The 17,368-nt window shown below is 47.2% G+C and overlaps 1 long non-coding RNA gene across 4 annotated transcripts; it reads right to left on the bottom strand.

The window, feature by feature from the left end:
* Window positions 1–533: 533 nt before the first annotated feature.
* LOC130401461 (uncharacterized) lies at window positions 534–5,059 on the bottom strand. 4 transcript variants are annotated; one of them, XR_008903844.1, is made up of 6 exons: window positions 4,189–5,059; window positions 3,457–3,514; window positions 3,020–3,185; window positions 2,698–2,894; window positions 2,526–2,611; window positions 534–2,316 (listed from the first exon to the last, which is right to left on the bottom strand). It is a non-coding gene; the product is annotated as an uncharacterized LOC130401461 (long non-coding RNA). The 4 variants fall into 4 exon arrangements; XR_008903845.1 differs by having other exon boundaries at window positions 535–2,316; window positions 2,698–2,761; window positions 3,020–3,063; window positions 3,135–3,185; window positions 3,457–5,059; XR_008903842.1 differs by having other exon boundaries at window positions 3,457–5,059.
* Window positions 5,060–17,368: the final 12,309 nt, after the last annotated feature.

Raw genomic sequence — 17,368 nt, forward strand, 5'->3', positions numbered from 1 at the left:
GCAAAGAGTTCAACCGTTTATTGTGCAATTGTTCAGATAAAGGCTGTAGAGAAAACACAACGAGAAAGACTACACGGCTCGTATGTGACGTCACGCTCCCTGCGACTGGCGTGGAGAAGACCGACAATCTTCCCATCGATCGGCATAACTGAAACTCTGCACGTGCCCCGATTTATATTGGTTTTCACCTCTTTCGATGCTTTTATCCTCCCCTTGGAAAAAGCGGTGAAGTGGGGCAGAGAGATCGCCATCTCTGTGCCGAGTTCCAAGGGCGGGTGTGGTGACGTATATCATATGCGTCGAGAGCAGCGAAGGGCTGTAGTTCACAAAGCGGCCTCACATAAAACCTAAAATTATTGAACTTCTTCAAGAACATTTTTAGTTTTCTTTGCATGAAAAATTATCATTTAAATCCACAAACAACATATGTGTAATCCAGGGCATATAAAGACTGGGACCAGAAAATAATTATTTTCTCTCCATTGACACCCATTCATATTTTTCGATCTCATAGGTCCCATGAGCCCTACCGGAAGAGGCGTGACTTCGCCACTCTATACAAACTGCTCAGTGGTGCAGGGTAACATACAAGAGCGATTTGCTACTGCGTTATGGGGCCAAGACACGTGGCCTAGTCCGTGACGTACCGGATGCAGAAATATAGAACGCATGCGTGCCCATCCCCCCACTCCGGTCCAACAACAATATAAAATGATACCGTAATGCACCTGTTCTTTGTCTTTGGATCTTTTGAATAAATGGATCAATACATGATGAATCACAATGATCGCAAGCAGAGGACCGTGAGAGTTATTGAGCAGCAGATGAACCAGTTCAAAAATCGGACACGTTAACGGAGCACTGAACTAGGCCCTCTCGGATGCCATTTGTTTCACTACGACTCCTTTCAACTGCACACCCCTCTTCCCCAGCGAGATAACGGCTAATAAAACGCTTGAGGTGGCGTTTTGAGGACATGGCATGAAGGTAATTATTAGCCTTTGATTGATATCCAGACATTTTTTGCGGAGACACATTCCTGTTCCCCACTTGTATTGGAGTGAACGGAGATATCTACTTCTGGGTCCCATGATTTGAGGGACCCGTCCACAGCCCGCTTAAACCAATATCATCCGACTGCAGACACAAATGGGCGTTCCCGTGTCGTGGGCGTTCCCGTTCACGCAGACTAAAACGCCCCCCCCCCTGCGTTCTCGTTTACGCAGGCTGGAACGCCCCGTTCTTCTTCGTCGATCTAGTAGTATGGGCAGCATAAAACTGACGTTAGCGCCCCCTTCTTCTTCGATCTCGTAATACGGGTACGTTAGCCAGCTAGGCCTACAGAATGTTAGCTTACTTTTATGTGTCGAATCTCGGCCCAAACTTCATTCCCCCTCATTACAGGGAGGGAGGCTCCATGATCTCATGTTCATTATCTTCTGGGTTAGTATAGGTAGTGTATTAGGTATAAGTGAGATGTTTGGTATAGTTTAAGAATATGCCCAAATTAAATAATTAATAGATTAAAATAACACTTGGGACATTATGCAGTTCAAATCCAGTTACCAGACACTATGAAGGCTCAAACAGTAGGCCATTTGACTCCAAGTGTTCACTTACTTTTCCCACTGAATGTTTTCAATAAAGACAAAATACAGTAATTGCTCTGTAACAATTAACCTTACAACATACATCGTAGGCACAAATGTATGTTACATACATCGTATAGCATTTGTCACAAAAACAAAAAAGAAAGGAGTAATAAAATACCAGCATTTCTGGGCAGATACATTTACTACAGTAGTATGTACATTTACAAATGAAAGGGATTGCAAAAAAAGACGTCCCAAATAAAACGAAAAAGGAGTAATAAAAGAACATTATGCCAGGCAGACATCTTTTATGACAAACCTGGCATATGCAACGTGCCTCAGTACCAGGGGTGCGCTAGGCCAATTCTTCTTTTTTGAGAAGCCTTTGAGGCGTAGCGCAAGGCCACTGACACAGCCTGCATTGTTGTACATCTTTCTAACCGTTATGTATATGAGATTGTCTTTATTAAGCTTAATGTCCCCTGCCAAATTGTCATTTATATATATGGAATGATGGAGAGGCTTGATAAGTTCTCGGAATGTGTTTGAAACCCTGTTGAACACGCCAAGCATCGCCATGTCCAGTCTCAGCGTCTCTTGTACAATTTGCTGAAGGACTTCGGGTGGTAAGAATGGCCTGTCCTCTGTTGTGCCAGATTGGAGCGTGTGGCTGAGATGGGGAGATCGAGAGGTTGAGCTTGGTGTGCCAGCTAGTCCTGCAGGGCTAGAGAGAGCGAGAGAGCCGAAAAAGAGTGAAGGAGAGCGAGAGAGAGGGAGAGAAACAGGGATTATGATCAACCTTCAATCACACAAGCCCAGACCAACACTACCCACACCATTAAACAAAAAGGCAATCACTGATCGATCAAAAGTCTGAGAAAGAGCAAGAGAGAATATACGTAAATAGAAAAGTATGGACATAGTATGTAATACCTTTCACTGCTTAGTGATTGGAAGGTGTGACTGAGATGGGGAGATGGAGAGGGTGAGAAGGAGCCAGCTAGTTCTGCAGGGCTAGCCTAGAGACGGAGAGACAAGTGTATTGGCTACGATCTTCGTGAGCACCAAAAATAAGTAAATAGCAACATGGACACAGTATATAAACCTTTCAAGCATAAAGGTCTCCAACAGCTGTCAAACCACCACCTCCTGATAGAGAGCATGTCCCCCTGAAAAGTAAAATTATGCTTTAAATGACTTCATAGCCCAATACAAATCCATGTTACAGTACTGTTTAGCAGTGTACTATGGCAGTGTAAATTATTGTGAAGATGTAGCCATCTCCTCCCGTAAGTGCAGTACCTGAATACAAAGTAATGTGTATGACCTATGATGCATGTTAATTGTAGCCTCCAGTAAGGATGACTAAATTATTAAAAGCCTTACATTTCATGCTACACATCTGATTGAGATTAGAAAGAACTCACCTCACTGAAATCATATTGCTTTTGAGGGTAGAATACATTGCGTACTGAAATTAACATGCAAATGAGTTAGTTGTTTTGCAAACTAGTCATCATTTCTGAAAATAATGCATCTCACCATCAGCATAAACACCCCACAGCTGTTGCTCTGATACTGGTGAGGTGCGTCCTGTGGTGGTAAAAGGGGAATGTGATTTGTCAATGATTCTTATTAGTATATAATGCCTATAAACTATAAAGTGATATCCACCCTCATTTTGTAGCTACATACAAAAAGTGCACAATGCACTTTCAACAAGCATTTAGCAGCAACCAGGGCCCATGAGCGTCACATAGGAACACTTCATTAAATCATAATAAACAATCTAGAGGCCTGCCTGTCTACCAGTGAATGCTACTCTACGAGATGCAATGAATCGTGCGCCAGCCACACGTTTTACCTCGTCAGCCAAGTAAAGTCCCTTCCATGGTCCATTGGACAAAGCATGTGCCATGGTACTGAAAAGGTTTGGAAGACGTGTAAGTTGCAATTCATATGCATCATCATCAACACGCATTCAGTACACACTACGCTTCGATTTCACCCAAGGGTGAATTAAAAGTACATGTTTTCCTAAACGTTGGTCATCAACGAGGTAATAAAGTAGTAACTGAGGGCACATCTGTCATCTGTTTTTCAGAGTGCTAACGATCTTTATTCATTCGTTGCGCCGCGACCGAACTGACAGAATTCTCTGATATGCCATGCATGTAAACATACTAGTTAGTTTAGACGTACTAGTACGTTTACATGCACAGTTTAATCCGATGCGTGTGTCACCACAACGAAGCAGAGTGGCCGCGATTTCATGCCTCTTACCATGCCAGCTGACACCTTAACATCCAACTTAACAATGTACTTTGGTAATGTTAACCTCACAGTAAAATAATCGGCAAAGCCTTCGCTGCAAACTTTACCCTACCTACAAACCGTCTTAAACGTTGCTGATTTCTGAATAGTATATTCAACGTTTATGGACGATAGTAGCATAGCATTCGCTGCCACCGAACCATGCTTGTCACGAGTATTTATATCCGATTCGAATTCGGATACAACGATACCACAGCTTATCAGTGATTTAAATGAGAATACTTCACAGCCAATGTTGTCAATTAAACAATATCATACTTACTGACATAATCTCTGATCATAACCCTTTCGTTTTTCTGGAAAGTTACTACGAGGTAAAACCGCCAAAAAAGGAAGGGTAGCATACCCAGCATGCCTTGCGAAACTCACTCACCTCTTCTTGAGTGATCGATGAAACGCTACAGGAACGCCTGATGGGCGTTTTTGTGTCATGACGGGAACGCCCGATGGGCGTTTTTGTGTCATGACGGGAACGCCCAAGCCTGCAGCTGGACCCTTCTCGCTTAAACAGCTGCAATACCAGGCTTGGCCGCTGAGCACTGGTGGATTGCGGAAGTATGTGTTCCTGGGGGCTTGGTTACAATCCGAGCCACACAGACTCCAGCCCTTGTTTGGCTGTATATTTTGTCTATTAAGACTTTGTTGTTTGGTCCTAACCAAAACATTAATAGGCTCTAAGCATAAGTTCCTTGTAAAGTCTCTGTGGGACTGAAATGTTGAATGTGTTTCATTATTTATGCTGTTCTCATGCTCTTTTTTATTACTGCTATTTACTGCTATTTCAGGGCAGGATATATGCTCAGGTTCTAAAATACTTAATTACAAAACATGCCCTGTCTGGTGGCTGTTAGACGTCATTCTTGAAGTGCACTTTTATTTTATTATTGAAATAGTATAAACTATTAACATGTTTGATTTCATGGAAATGCAACTTTTTTTGTTAAATGTTTGTGTGGCTGCACTTTGTAACTAAGGAGCTAATAAATGAGGCATAGAAAAAGAGTTTGTGTCATGTCGTGTAAAGGTTTTGGTTGTTTAATTATTCTATATCATAACATTATTGTAATTCAGCCATTCATGGAACACACTACATGCAGATGCAATATAGACCTCATTAGACTTTAATGTTTGCCCCCCCCCCCCTCCGCCTTGTCCTGAATGTTTATTTTGGTGAAAGTAATAAGTAACTTATTACTTATTACTCTACACAGAAGGTAATATTGTAAAGAAACTTAATACTTTCAAATGCAAGTAACTAGTAATATGAAATATATTACATTTTGGAAGTTACTTGCCCAACACTGTACGGTACCCAAACGTCGAATCCAGAGGCGTTCGACTTGACGTCTGCTAGCGGTAGACCACCTAAGGTTGCTATGTAACGACGTGGCGTACAGTGAGAGCAAGCCGTGCATAGTAAAGTGTTGCACTAGAGGGAGGTGTGTGTCCTTCTCTCGCAGAATGTTGTACCTGTGCTGGGCGAACCTAGTGAGCAAAGTCTTTTGGGTTTCTCCCACATATTGAGCGCCGCAGACGTCGCACCAGATTAGATAGACACAGTTCTTGGAGAGGGGGCTCCCCCGTCCCTGTGTAGGGAACACGTCGTGTGTGGTTTGATTGCGTACCCAGGGTCGGTACCGGAAAAATTGGCCCTGCGCATTCGGTCTAGGGCGAGACGACGAATGGAGTTTAGCCTGGACAAGGATGTCCCGGAGGTTCTTGTTCTTCCTAAACGCTGCGATGATGCTAAAGTTATTAAGGAGGGTGGTTGAACTAACCATGTGTGAAAAATTGTTTTTAATTTCCCTCACTAGACGAACCGCCGACGGGGAGTAGGTGGTAACGAAGGGGAGATGAGGGCCAACAGCAACCGCTTTGGTTTCTCTGAACGTTCTGAGGGCCTTTCTCAGAAACGATCTGCAGTACCCTCTGGTGGACAACGCAGAGAATAGTACCTTGGTGGCTGACTGAAAGTCCCCAGGCCTAGAGCAGATCCTATGGAACCTAAGCAATTGTGATTTTACAAGCCCGGCATATGTGTGTCTGTGGTGAAAGCTGGACTTGTGCAGCAGAGCGTGTGTGTCAGTGTCTTTAAAGTAGACCTTGATGTCCAGCCGGGATGTGGATGGGAACTCTGGGCCCTTAAATGGGGTCGTGTCTAGGAAGTCAACAGAGGAGGGGCTAAAGGTAGATTTAATAGTGATGGACGGGTTGTGAGTGTTTAGAATGGTTAAAAAGCCGTCAAAATCCTCCCTAGAGTGTGGCCACACCCCCCAAATATCATCCAGGAATCTAAAATAGTGTACCGTTTTTTTGGGACAGGACGCCAGGGCTGCCACCTCCCATTCGGCCATGAATATGTTTGCGTAGGGTTAGGGTTAGGGTTAGGTTGAGCAAGTGGCACATGGGAGAGAGCGGAGGGCACAGGCACAAGCAAATATATTAAAATAATAACTTTGGCTAATAAGATAATAAGATAATGATAATAAAAAGGATAAAGAAAATAATAAAATAATAATAATAATAATAAAGGGTTGGGGTAGGGGGAAGAGCTATAATATAGACAAGAAAGGTTATGGTTAGGAGAGGAGATGGAGGAGGTTATGGGTAGGAGAGGAGATGGAGGGGGTTATGGGTAGGAGAGGAGATGGAGGAGGTTATGGTTAGGAGAGGAGATGGAGGAGGTTATGGTTAGGAGAGGAGATGGAGGAGGTTATGGTTAGGAGAGGAGATGGAGGAGGTTATGGTTAGGAGAGGAGATGGAGGGGGTTATGGGTAGGAGAGGAGATGGAGGAGGTTATGGGTAGGAGAGGAGATGGAGGGGGTTATGGGTAGGAGAGGAGATGGAGGAGGTTATGGTTAGGAGAGGAGATGGAGGAGGTTATGGGTAGGAGAGGAGATGGAGGAGGTTATGGGTAGGAGAGGAGATGGAGGAGGTTATGGGTAGGAGAGGAGATGGAGGAGGTTATGGTTAGGAGAGGAGATGGAGGAGGTTATGGTTAGGAGAGGAGATGGAGGAGGTTATGGGTAGGAGAGGAGATGGAGGAGGTTATGGGTAGGAGAGGAGATGGAGAGGTTATGGTTAGGAGAGGAGATGGAGGGGGTTATGGGTAGGAGAGGATATGGAGGGGGTTATGGTTAGGAGAGGATACTGAGGGGGTTATGGTTAGGAGAGGAGATGGAGGAGGTTATGGGTAGGAGAGGAGATGGAGGAGGTTATGGGTAGGAGAGGAGGTTATGGTTAGGAGAGGAGATGGAGGGGGTTATGGGTAGGAGAGGAGATGGAGGGGTTATGGTTAGGAGAGGAGATGGAGGGGGTTATGGTTAGGAGAGGAGATGGAGGAGGTTATGGGTAGGAGAGGAGATGGAGGGGGTTATGGGTAGGAGAGGAGATGGAGGGGGTTATGGGTAGGAGAGGAGGTTATGGGTAGGAGAGGAGATGGAGGGGGTTATGGGTAGGAGAGGAGATGGAGGAGGTTATGGGTAGGAGAGGAGATGGAGGGGGTTATGGGTAGGAGAGGAGATGGAGGGGGTTATGGTTAGGAGAGGATACTGAGGGGGTTATGGTTAAGTTATAGTAAGGGCTGGATGTTGACTGGAACTAAAAGGAAGGAATAAATAATAAACAGATGAGTTACGAAGGGGGGCGAGGACCACCCTCATTTAAGCCCAACGGAGCAGTAGAATCAAGCCTGAAAATCCACCTTCTCTCCGCTGCCCTTCTCTGGACCAGGGTCCAACCTAGATTGGTCTCCAGGCCAGAGAGGGAAAAGTTGGAAATATCATGTTTGTCAAAATGGGCGTACAATAACTTTGAAACCGTCCCCCTCTGAATATGATATATATGTTGGTAAAGTCTCTGTTTTATAGTGGCACCTGTTTCGCCCACATAGATGGTTCTACCTTGTCTGCATTGGATGGCATAAACCACATTGGTGGAAAGCAGCGAGAAGGTCTGCCAGATGGGAGTTTGCCAAGTTGAAGATGTATTTGAGGTGAGTGAAGTAGGGATCCAGGGTTGTGCGTATCGTCTTATTTAGTGCCGTATGAACCAGCATATCTTTTACATTTTTATTGAGGCGATATGCCACCAGACTTTAAAGGTTGCGAGTGGAGTGGTTCGAAGTTTAACAGCGTTGAAATGCTGTTTGATGGCTTGGTGAAGGGGGCCTAGTGAGCGAGAGAATGTTGTGACGAGTGGGATTAATTGCTGATCTATGTTTTTGTTTTTTCCAGAGAAGTTGGCCCGGTCGGATGGAAAGAGAGCGGCTACTTCATGCTTGATAGTACGGAGAAAGCGTTTGGAGTAACCGCGGGGCCTAAGGGCCTCAAAAAGGGTCCTAGTAGCCTCCACTACATGGTGAGGGAGGGAACAAATACGATGGAAGCGGATAAGTTGGGATTTGATAATAGAACTACAAGTGTGTCGGGGATGGTAGCTGCTGCTAAATAATAAAGAATGTCTGTCAGTGTCTTTGAAATATACTTTAGTGCCTAATGTTTTGTAACCATCCTTTACCTCAGTAAAGAAGACTATGGTGTCCAAAAAGGGGACCTGCTGGAGATGAAGAGTATGTTTAAGTGTGATACGGGGGTGGTGTGAACTAAGAATGTGAATAAAGTGATTTAACTCTGTCTCGGATTTATCCCATAAGCCAAAAATGTCATCAAGGTACCGATAATATAGGAGCGGGCGTGACGGGCATTTGAGAAGAGCTGATTCTTCCCAGTCAGCCAAATAGATGTCTGCATAGGCCGGTGAATATTTTCTACCCATAGCGCAACCGCTTATTTGGAGGAAAAAAGATTTATCAAACAGAAAATCGTTCTGGGTAAGGGTAAGCTGTAAAAATTGTAAAATAAAATAATCAGGACGAGATAAAATGGGTGATGATTCCAAGGCTTTTTTTTTAACAGCCTCCAAGCCAAGAGAAGTATCGATATTGTTATAGAGAGAAAATAAACATTTAACCGTCCCCATTTAACCGTCGGGGACGGTTAAATGTTTCAGTTTATTTACAAATGTATACGTATCTTTGACGTAACTCGGGTGTGAATGGGACAGGGGATTTATATAATGATCAAAAAATTCTGCCAGGCGATAAGAATCCGAACCACAGTCGCTCACAATGGGACGACCCGGAGGGACCAGATATGGTACAGTCCAGCTCTCTGGGGCCTTATGTTTATGATAAAATGATCTGGCATGAGGGAGATCCGGGCCGTAGAGGTAGTTGGCTTGTTTCGCAGTACTAAGGTGTTCTTTTTTCATTTGATCAATTAAAGTTCTGACCATCGTTTGTGTCTCCAAGTACATCGGCTGCGTGAGAGGGCGATAATATGTAGTGTCGTGAAGTTGACGTGTCGTCTCCAAAACGTAATTGGTCCGATCCTGTAGGACTATTTGACCACCTTTATCTGCCGGTTTAATAATAATCTCTGATGAGATTTTAGATCTTTAAGAGCCTGCTGTTGTTGGGTGTTGATATTACCCTCCCCTTTATGACGTCGGGGTCGGAGGTCACGAAAGGACCGGAGGTCGGGGTCAATCAGTTTGCGTATGGGTGTCGAGACGGGCTCCATGGCTGGCTCCCACATAGACGGTATGGTAAACGGTAGATGGGAAAAATCGATCAAAATCAGAATAATCCAGAATTTTAAGACGCCGGTGATATGTGTGCATGTCTCGCCTCAACAGGTCGCGGTCTGGAAGTGACGGTGTCGGGATGAAGGCGAGGCCACGTTCGAGGACCTCGCATTCTAGCGGGGACAGCTGGACGGTGGAGAGGTTAGTGATATTGGAAAGGGAGACCGGGGGGGCGGCGCTGCGCCTTGCGACCCAACTGTAAACCCAGTTGGTCCAGCCAGTCCCTCATCATCGATCTCGCCGTCTCCGGAGTCCAGTGGATGTTATCATGAGTGGTCTGAAATTTGAGTAAAGATAATCGGTTGAGGTAGCCAGAGCGGGAGTCCACCTCCTCTATGTGATCTCTTACAAAGGTGTTAAATGCTTTAACACAGCGAAGTTGGCAGGCGGATAACCTGATGGAAACGGTTAGCAGAGGGATAACAATACGGGCCTGTGGGAACTTCTCTCTGGCTAATCTGACCAATCGACGGGTGTCTTTGATGATGGTGAGTGCTGTCTGTACCCTAAGGGAGTTGTCAATTTTGTGTCCGGTCTAGGGGACGTAAGCCTAAGCAGGATGGCCGTGAGATGTCTAAGTGTCGCTCCTGGATAGCTGTCTGCCTGGATACAGTCCAATTGAAATGTAGGTATGCGGGCAATATTAGAATCCCCCATAATAATGACCGGTTGTCTAATGGGGAGGGACCAAATGGAGGCCTTCCGGTTGGTGTAAGGGTGTAAACGGGGCTGGTAGCAAGAAGGGGACCCGGATTGGTCATCTACCGATGATTCAGATGGAGAGGGGAGGAGTAATGGGGGAGAGGAGGGGGAGGAAGAAGAGGAAGAGGTAGGAAGAGGAGATGGAGCCTGGTGAGACGATGTGATGTTCGGTTCTTCCCCTGTTGTGGTAGATCCATCTGCAGGAGGGATCAAAGGAGGTGAAGGAGAACAAGGGTGGATCTCGGCAATGAAGGTGAGCAGGTTGGGTTGTTTTTTTGCATTCTGGTTTGTGTTATTTAGTTTGACGACTGTTAAAGTGGTCTCCTCCGTCAGAGAAGGCGGTGAGGAGGTCAACATCAGTGGAGAGGTCAAAGGGCAAAGCTGCCCCTGAGTCGGGTTTCTCCTGCGGGAGAGACGACTGGGTCTGGGGGTTGAACAGGTAAGAGATGTAATTGGGGGTTCAAGGTCTGGTGTGGAAGACTTAAGGAGGGTCACTGAGGTGTGATCTATAGGAGTTGGAGGAATGGTGTCAGTTAAGGTAGTCTGTGCTGGTAAGATGACAGGAGGTGGACGTGGTCTGACCACCGGGAGGCGTTGTGGTAGGGGAGGGTGGTTTTGCCGTGGTGGTTGAGGGGCTGGTGTAGCTGTAGAGGTGGGAGGAAAGCGTCGGGCCAAACCAAGGGAAAATGGTGGGAGGGAGAGAAGAGAAGGGATAGGTAAGGGCCTGGAAGGTAAGATGAGTGTGTTGCGGTGTTTGAAGGGAAATGAAGCAGTTAGTGGTCGTGTAGGGAGCGGTGGGAAGGCTGCGTTGTCTGAGATAAGCAGTGGAGTAGTAGGTGGTGGCAGATCGGCAGTAAGACTGGTTAACAGTGAGCGAAGTGTAGTGATAGATGAGGGAGTCAGGCCTCTGCCGTACCTTTGGCGGGCCCATCTGAGAGCTCTATCAAGGGCCTCCTCACTAAATGGGCTCAGGGTCAAGGGGAAATCCTTTCGGATTCTTCCATAATGTTTCTGTAGGATCCGTAAATTATTATTCAACCAGTCAATTGTGTTATTCTTAATTTCAGTTAAAACAATGTCGTCCGGAGCCGCCGGTTTGATGAAGGCTGTGAGGTAAGCTACCTTTCTAGCCATCCCCAGTGGGGGGACCCCTGTAATGAGGGCTTCCGACAGAATCTCTGTGTGGTGGATGGATTGTAGAAGTTTAAAATATGTTTTGCTTAATAAAAACTCTGAATTGCTTGATGTGTGTGTCCCAACAGGAGTAACCTTGGAAGGAGGAGGCTTCTGTGGTACTGTGTTGTAGGTACCCAATAGGCTAAATCTGTTTTTATAAGAGTTAGCCATTTTAAAGGGGGACCCAGACTAATTCAAAAGAAAAAGAAAAGCGGGGAAGGGGTTGGGGTATAAAAAGAGAAAAGAAAAAGGGAAAACAGAAGAAAAATGCAAAACAAACTATAATAAGGTTAAACCGCAATTCGCATTGAAAAAAAGATTTGCTAGAACAGATGTAGTTGTGGTTATGCAGCTGTGAGTCAGATCGTAGAGTAAACTAAAAATAAGAAATGAAAATAAAAAATGTAAGGGAATGAACTATGCAAAACCAAAAAGGACAAAGTCAAAGGTAGAGGGTTGGTGGGATGTGGTTGGTCCGATGGTGAATTGTCTTAGCTGGGAGGTAGATTGTGTTCAGGTCAGGAAACAAGATGTTGCTGATCGTCTGGTAGGCTGGTGGTAAGCTGGTTGTGGGCTGGTGGTAGTTCCCAATAAGTGACCCTAGAATGGTTCAAGGGAGGGGGGGGCGGGTGGAGTTGGGCCGGTTGGTTGAGTAGATCGTAGTAGATGTTGTGTCGGTCTTCAGTGTACACACATACATATATATGTATATATATGCACACACATGGACACACGCCCAAAAATCACAAACCCAGTGTGTCCCTGTTGTTTCTCTGTGTGTGTTTTATCTTCTCATAGTCTTGCAGTGTGTACACACTTTAGAAAAAACTGAACTGAACACACAGATGTTGGGGTACTCACCGCCCAATAGACCACCAGGACAAAAAGAGAAGGTCTGAACAACATCACTGCACGCCGTGGACCAGATTGAGTAAGTATATTCCAGAAGCAGTTAAAAAAGTAAATATTTATTGGATCTAGAAACAATAAACTAAAAAAGGTTGCACACCAACAAAGGTTAGGGTTAGGGTTAGGATAGGGGGTTTTAACCGAAGTGCACCCCGGTGAAGGCCGTTTCCGGTGAATATCTTTTGACAGGAAGGTGCTAGAGAAACGGGAGGCAGACGCACCCCCCCCAAAGGGAGGAGCGGCTTTCCAACGGCGCCAAGTCCGTGCGACCTTCCCCCCCCCGAGATGTGGAGTCGGGCATCACATATGCTGCTGGCCGTAGCGGCTTTGCACAGCAAAATCCTAAGTGTGCTCGGTGCAGGCCGTTTTCGGTGAATATATTTTGACAGGAAGGTGCCAGAGAAACGGTTAGGGTTAGGCACAAGCATTAAAGGAGACTCCGGGTGCACGGGCCATCATCATGCAACTCCCCGAGATCCTCGACACACGCCCACATTAAAGCACAAAGGTTATGAGGTCCCCAATCTAGCGATCGTGAGACATTGGCCCTCATTTATCAAACCAGCGTACGACAGAAAACGTGCGTAAAATGGATCTACGCTCATTTCAACGTTGAGCTTGGCATTTATCAATTTGAACGTGAGCGCAGGCTGCGATGAAATCTCACGTCAGGTCTGAGCTCGTGTACGCAAGTTTTTTTGGCGCAACACACGGGTATTTCACTGATGAATAGTGCAGCACAAGTAGCCCATGTTGCACATCTGTATTAATTACTAAATAAATTGGAATTAGCCCAGCCGTTCAAACAATTACAATCAAGTCAGCCCTAATTAAAAACAGTATTGCTATGAAAATAATTAGAATGTGACAGGTGAAATGTTTATTCAGCTGTCTATATAAACAGGAGCTTTGCCAAATAGGTGGTCGAGTCGCAGCGATGGCAGATCTGGCTCTGTTAGAGGACCTCAACGCACGTCTAAGACGAGAGAGAGTTTTTCGAGACCGCGCCGATTTTTTTATGGAGAGCGATGAATGGCTCTTGAGTCGTTTTCGTCTCCCAAGGCATCTCCTGATGGAGCTATGCAATGATTTGGAGCCACAGTTAAGGCGAGAAACTAGGCGATCAAACGCAATACCTGTGCCAGTGCAGGTGTGCTCTACCTTGGGGTTTTTGGCCACCGGGACCTTTCAGCGGGAGATCGGGGACAGGTCTGGTATTTCCCAGCCAAGTATTAGCCGAACCATGCCAGCAGTTTTGGCAGCTATACTGTCCCTCTCTGAACGTTATATTAAATTCCCATACACTAACGATCAGCAAACGGGAATCAAACGGGATTTTTATGCTATTGCTAGGTTTCCAAATGTGATTGGTGCGGTTGATTGTACCCATGTGCGTATGAACCATCTATTAATGATTACGCGTACATCAACCGCAAAAGCTACCATTCAGTTAATGTTCCGATTATTTGCGATGCCAGAATGTCAATCCTGAACATGGTAGCCCGATGGCCTGGGGGCACGCACGATTCTTTTATTTTCCAAAATAGCAACGTTGGGCATCGTCTACATCAGGGCGCACTACATGGTCAGAGTCATCTCGGTGAGTTACGCTGCAGTCGCACTGCACCGGCCTCCTCCCATTTCTTGCTTGGCCGGCTTCACAGCCGCAACACGTTTTTTGGTGCTGAGCTTCATGTCGGACCATTTTTTCTTCACCTTATTCGGAATTAAATAACTTTAACGGAATGCAAACACTAGCATATATGTGAAATGTTTTAAGCTGGATAACAGAAATTGTACATTTAATTTATTATTTAATTAATTTAATTAACAAACCTCTTCCGTAGCCCGACGAACATTGGAAACACTATTCACTGCAACAGTTATTTCCTTCCATATAGCATTCTTTTGCTGGCCTTTAATGCCAGCTTTTAGGCTACCAAATAAAACCAGACGGTTCGCATCCACCAGTGACCCGAGCGTCTCCATTTGGGTCTCGGAAAAATCCCTCTATTTTACCGTTGGACGTTTCTCCATGTCGTAAAAGTTAGGGGCGAGACTTCTGAAGACGTGCTTTTATATGGGCGTGTTACGTTAATTACGATCGATCTCAGCCGCCGTATTTATCAACACCAAGATCCTTCGTACGCTGGGATTGGTGTGATACGAAGGTTTCGTAAATCTCACGTGGGTCCTATCGTAAGATGAATCATGCGTTCAGATTTGCGCTCATTTCTACGTTCGTTTGATAAATGAGGGCCATTGTGATCTGTTCTTTCTTTTTTCAGAAGCCTTTTTTCCGGGTCGCGTAGCAACCGACAAGAAGGGACTCGCCCCCAGTACCTTGGCATGCCCGATGGGCCTCCTGGTGGGCGTGTCTGGTGACGCTGTCCGCGGGCGGGGCAAAGGTCAGCCGGGCGCGGGTGGAGCCAAGGGGAGTGACGGCGGGGGCAGCGTCCCGACGAGCGGAGGTCTCGGCAAACGCACAGGGGGGTGTCGTAGTCGTACGAAGGGGCGTGGCGAGGGGCTGGAGGAGAGACGAACCTGGCGTGGGTCCAGCGCCGGGGCTTGGCGGAGGTGAGCGCCGTCCTCTGTGGCGCGGCCGGAGGGGGTCTCGAGCCTGCAGGGGGAGGGGGGAGGGGGGGAGGAGGGAGGGGGAGGAGGGGAGGGGAGGGGGGGAGGGAGGGGACCCCCCCCGGGGAGATGGGTCGCGGGGGACCCAGTCGCGTCTATGTGGGTGCATGACTGACGCGTATGTGCGTCTAGCTGTAGGCGCGAGTCTATCGGGTGGTAGACTGACCAGAGAGGGGATGTCCGATGGGTCCCGGGCCTGCGGTGGCGTCGGCCGCGCTGGACCAGGGTCCAGTCGTCGTGGTGGCTCGGAACAGGCATATCCAACGGTTCGTTTTATTTAAAAAAGTAATCGGGAGGTTCTAAGAAATGCGAGTGTGGTCCGGTAAGAATCCGTTTTTATTGACTTCTTACCGTTGGGCAAAGTACGACGTTTCGTCACTATTGTGACTTCATCAGGTACATAAAATAGCAACAACAAACCGTGAATATGTCCGTACAAATACAAAAAAAACGAAAAACGAGCCGTGGTGACAGTGATAGTTGTTGACGAGCACACACACAGAGTTCCACTGCGCAGACAGGCAAGGGGGAGGGAGAGGAACTGGTTCGTGACATGCGCAGAAGTGACCACGGCAACCCGGGAGGCGGGAGGGCCAATCAGGTGCCAGGCTGGATCAACACTTCTGCACGGTGACAATAGGTGATGACAGCCAACAGAGGACGCCAAACAAACCGATAACATGTGGTATGCTGACTGTACGGGGAAGCACACACAAAACACGAATTACGCGAGTCAAACAATGTAAACGATCGTACCGACAGGACATAAACGAATACATTGGACGGGACGGGTGAATAAAAAACGATAAACAACAATAAAAGACAATAAACGTAATTCAATGAGGGGATAAAGGGGCAAATTAACCAATAGAAGGTATGGAATAAAGTACGAGCGTCCCAATGAAAGTGCGTCACGCTTCATCATTCCAAGATGGATACCCGGAAGCGGGGGGACCAATCAGACGCCAGGCCAGGTAAACAAGCCTGAACGGCTGCAAACATTCACAGTGGTCAGCAGAGGACGCCAAATAAACCAATGCTAAGCAGCATTCGGGATGCATGGAGAAGACACACACAGAGTGAATTGAATAGATTAAATAATGTAAACGATTAAAACGGGGCAGATGAATAAAAATAATAACACAATAATAATAACACAATACAATGAGGAGATATATGAAAAATAATAAACGGATAAATGAATAGATAAATGAATAGAAACTAATGGAAACAACCGAGAGGCAGACGCACACACACACACGCACGAGTGGTGCGGGGTCAAGCCAAACGGGGGGGACCTGAGAACGGTGGTGAGGGGGACCAGAAGGGGAACATGGTAAGGGTCAGGGTCACAACGGGGTCAGGGGTCAGAGCCCGGGGAGGAGGACGGTCAGGGTTAGGGCCAGGGAGGGGGACGGTCAGGGTTAGGGCCAGGGAGGGGGACGGTCAGGGTTAGGGCCAGGGAGGGGGACGGTCAGGGTTAGGGCCAGGGAGGGGGACGGTCAGGGTTAGGGCCAGGGAGGGGGACGGTCAGGGTTAGGGCCAGGGAGGGGGACGGTCAGGGTTAGGGCCAGATGAGTGAGGGGTCAGGGTTAGGGCCAGATGAGTGAGTGGTTAAGGTAAGGGCCAGGAGAGGGAGGGGTTAAGGTAAGGGCCAGGAGAGGGAGGGGTTAAGGTAAGGGCCAGGAGAGGGAGGGGTTAAGGTAAGGGCCAGGAGAGGGAGGGGTTAGGGTGGACGGTGAAAGGGCGAGGGGGCGAGGGGCCGTACGCAAGGGCCGAGGCGAGGGGCATGTCTCAGAAGGAGAGAGAGGGATGGGGGGCACACGAAAACAACAAACACCTACGGCTCGGGGAGGGACACACGGGACCACACGGGAGAAAACAAAAAACAACCACAATATACAAGAACCTTAAAATGTATAAAGGGTGAACAGGTGATGGGCAACAACAATAACACACACAACAACACAAATCATGAGCCCTATAGGGCAACGATACGGCTGAGGGCGGTGTAGTGTTTGTTGAGGACGGTCTGGCCGGACTCGCGTGCCCAGGTGTTGGTGGGGAGGGAAGAAGATCAGGAGAGTCGATAGGAGGCACTGGCGGGTTAGGGTTAGGGTTGGGGTTAGGTTCAAGATTAAATGGCATCATCACACAACTCACCTGGATCCCCAACCCAACCCCACACTGGTGATGACGTCCTGGGGGCATGCTACGGAGAGTTCTCGTTGATGAGCCCCTCAGCAGTGGAGCAGCCGAACGAGGCTTCCTGGTAAGTGATGCAAGCCTCCTGGCGGTGCTGGCACGTCTGGAGAACATGCACGTGTGCGTGATCGGCGTGACGACGTCCGCGGGCGGGTCAAAGGTCATCCGG

Source organism: Gadus chalcogrammus, chromosome 13 (assembly GCF_026213295.1).
Source record: "Gadus chalcogrammus isolate NIFS_2021 chromosome 13, NIFS_Gcha_1.0, whole genome shotgun sequence".
Classification (NCBI taxonomy): Eukaryota; Metazoa; Chordata; class Actinopteri; order Gadiformes; family Gadidae; genus Gadus; species Gadus chalcogrammus.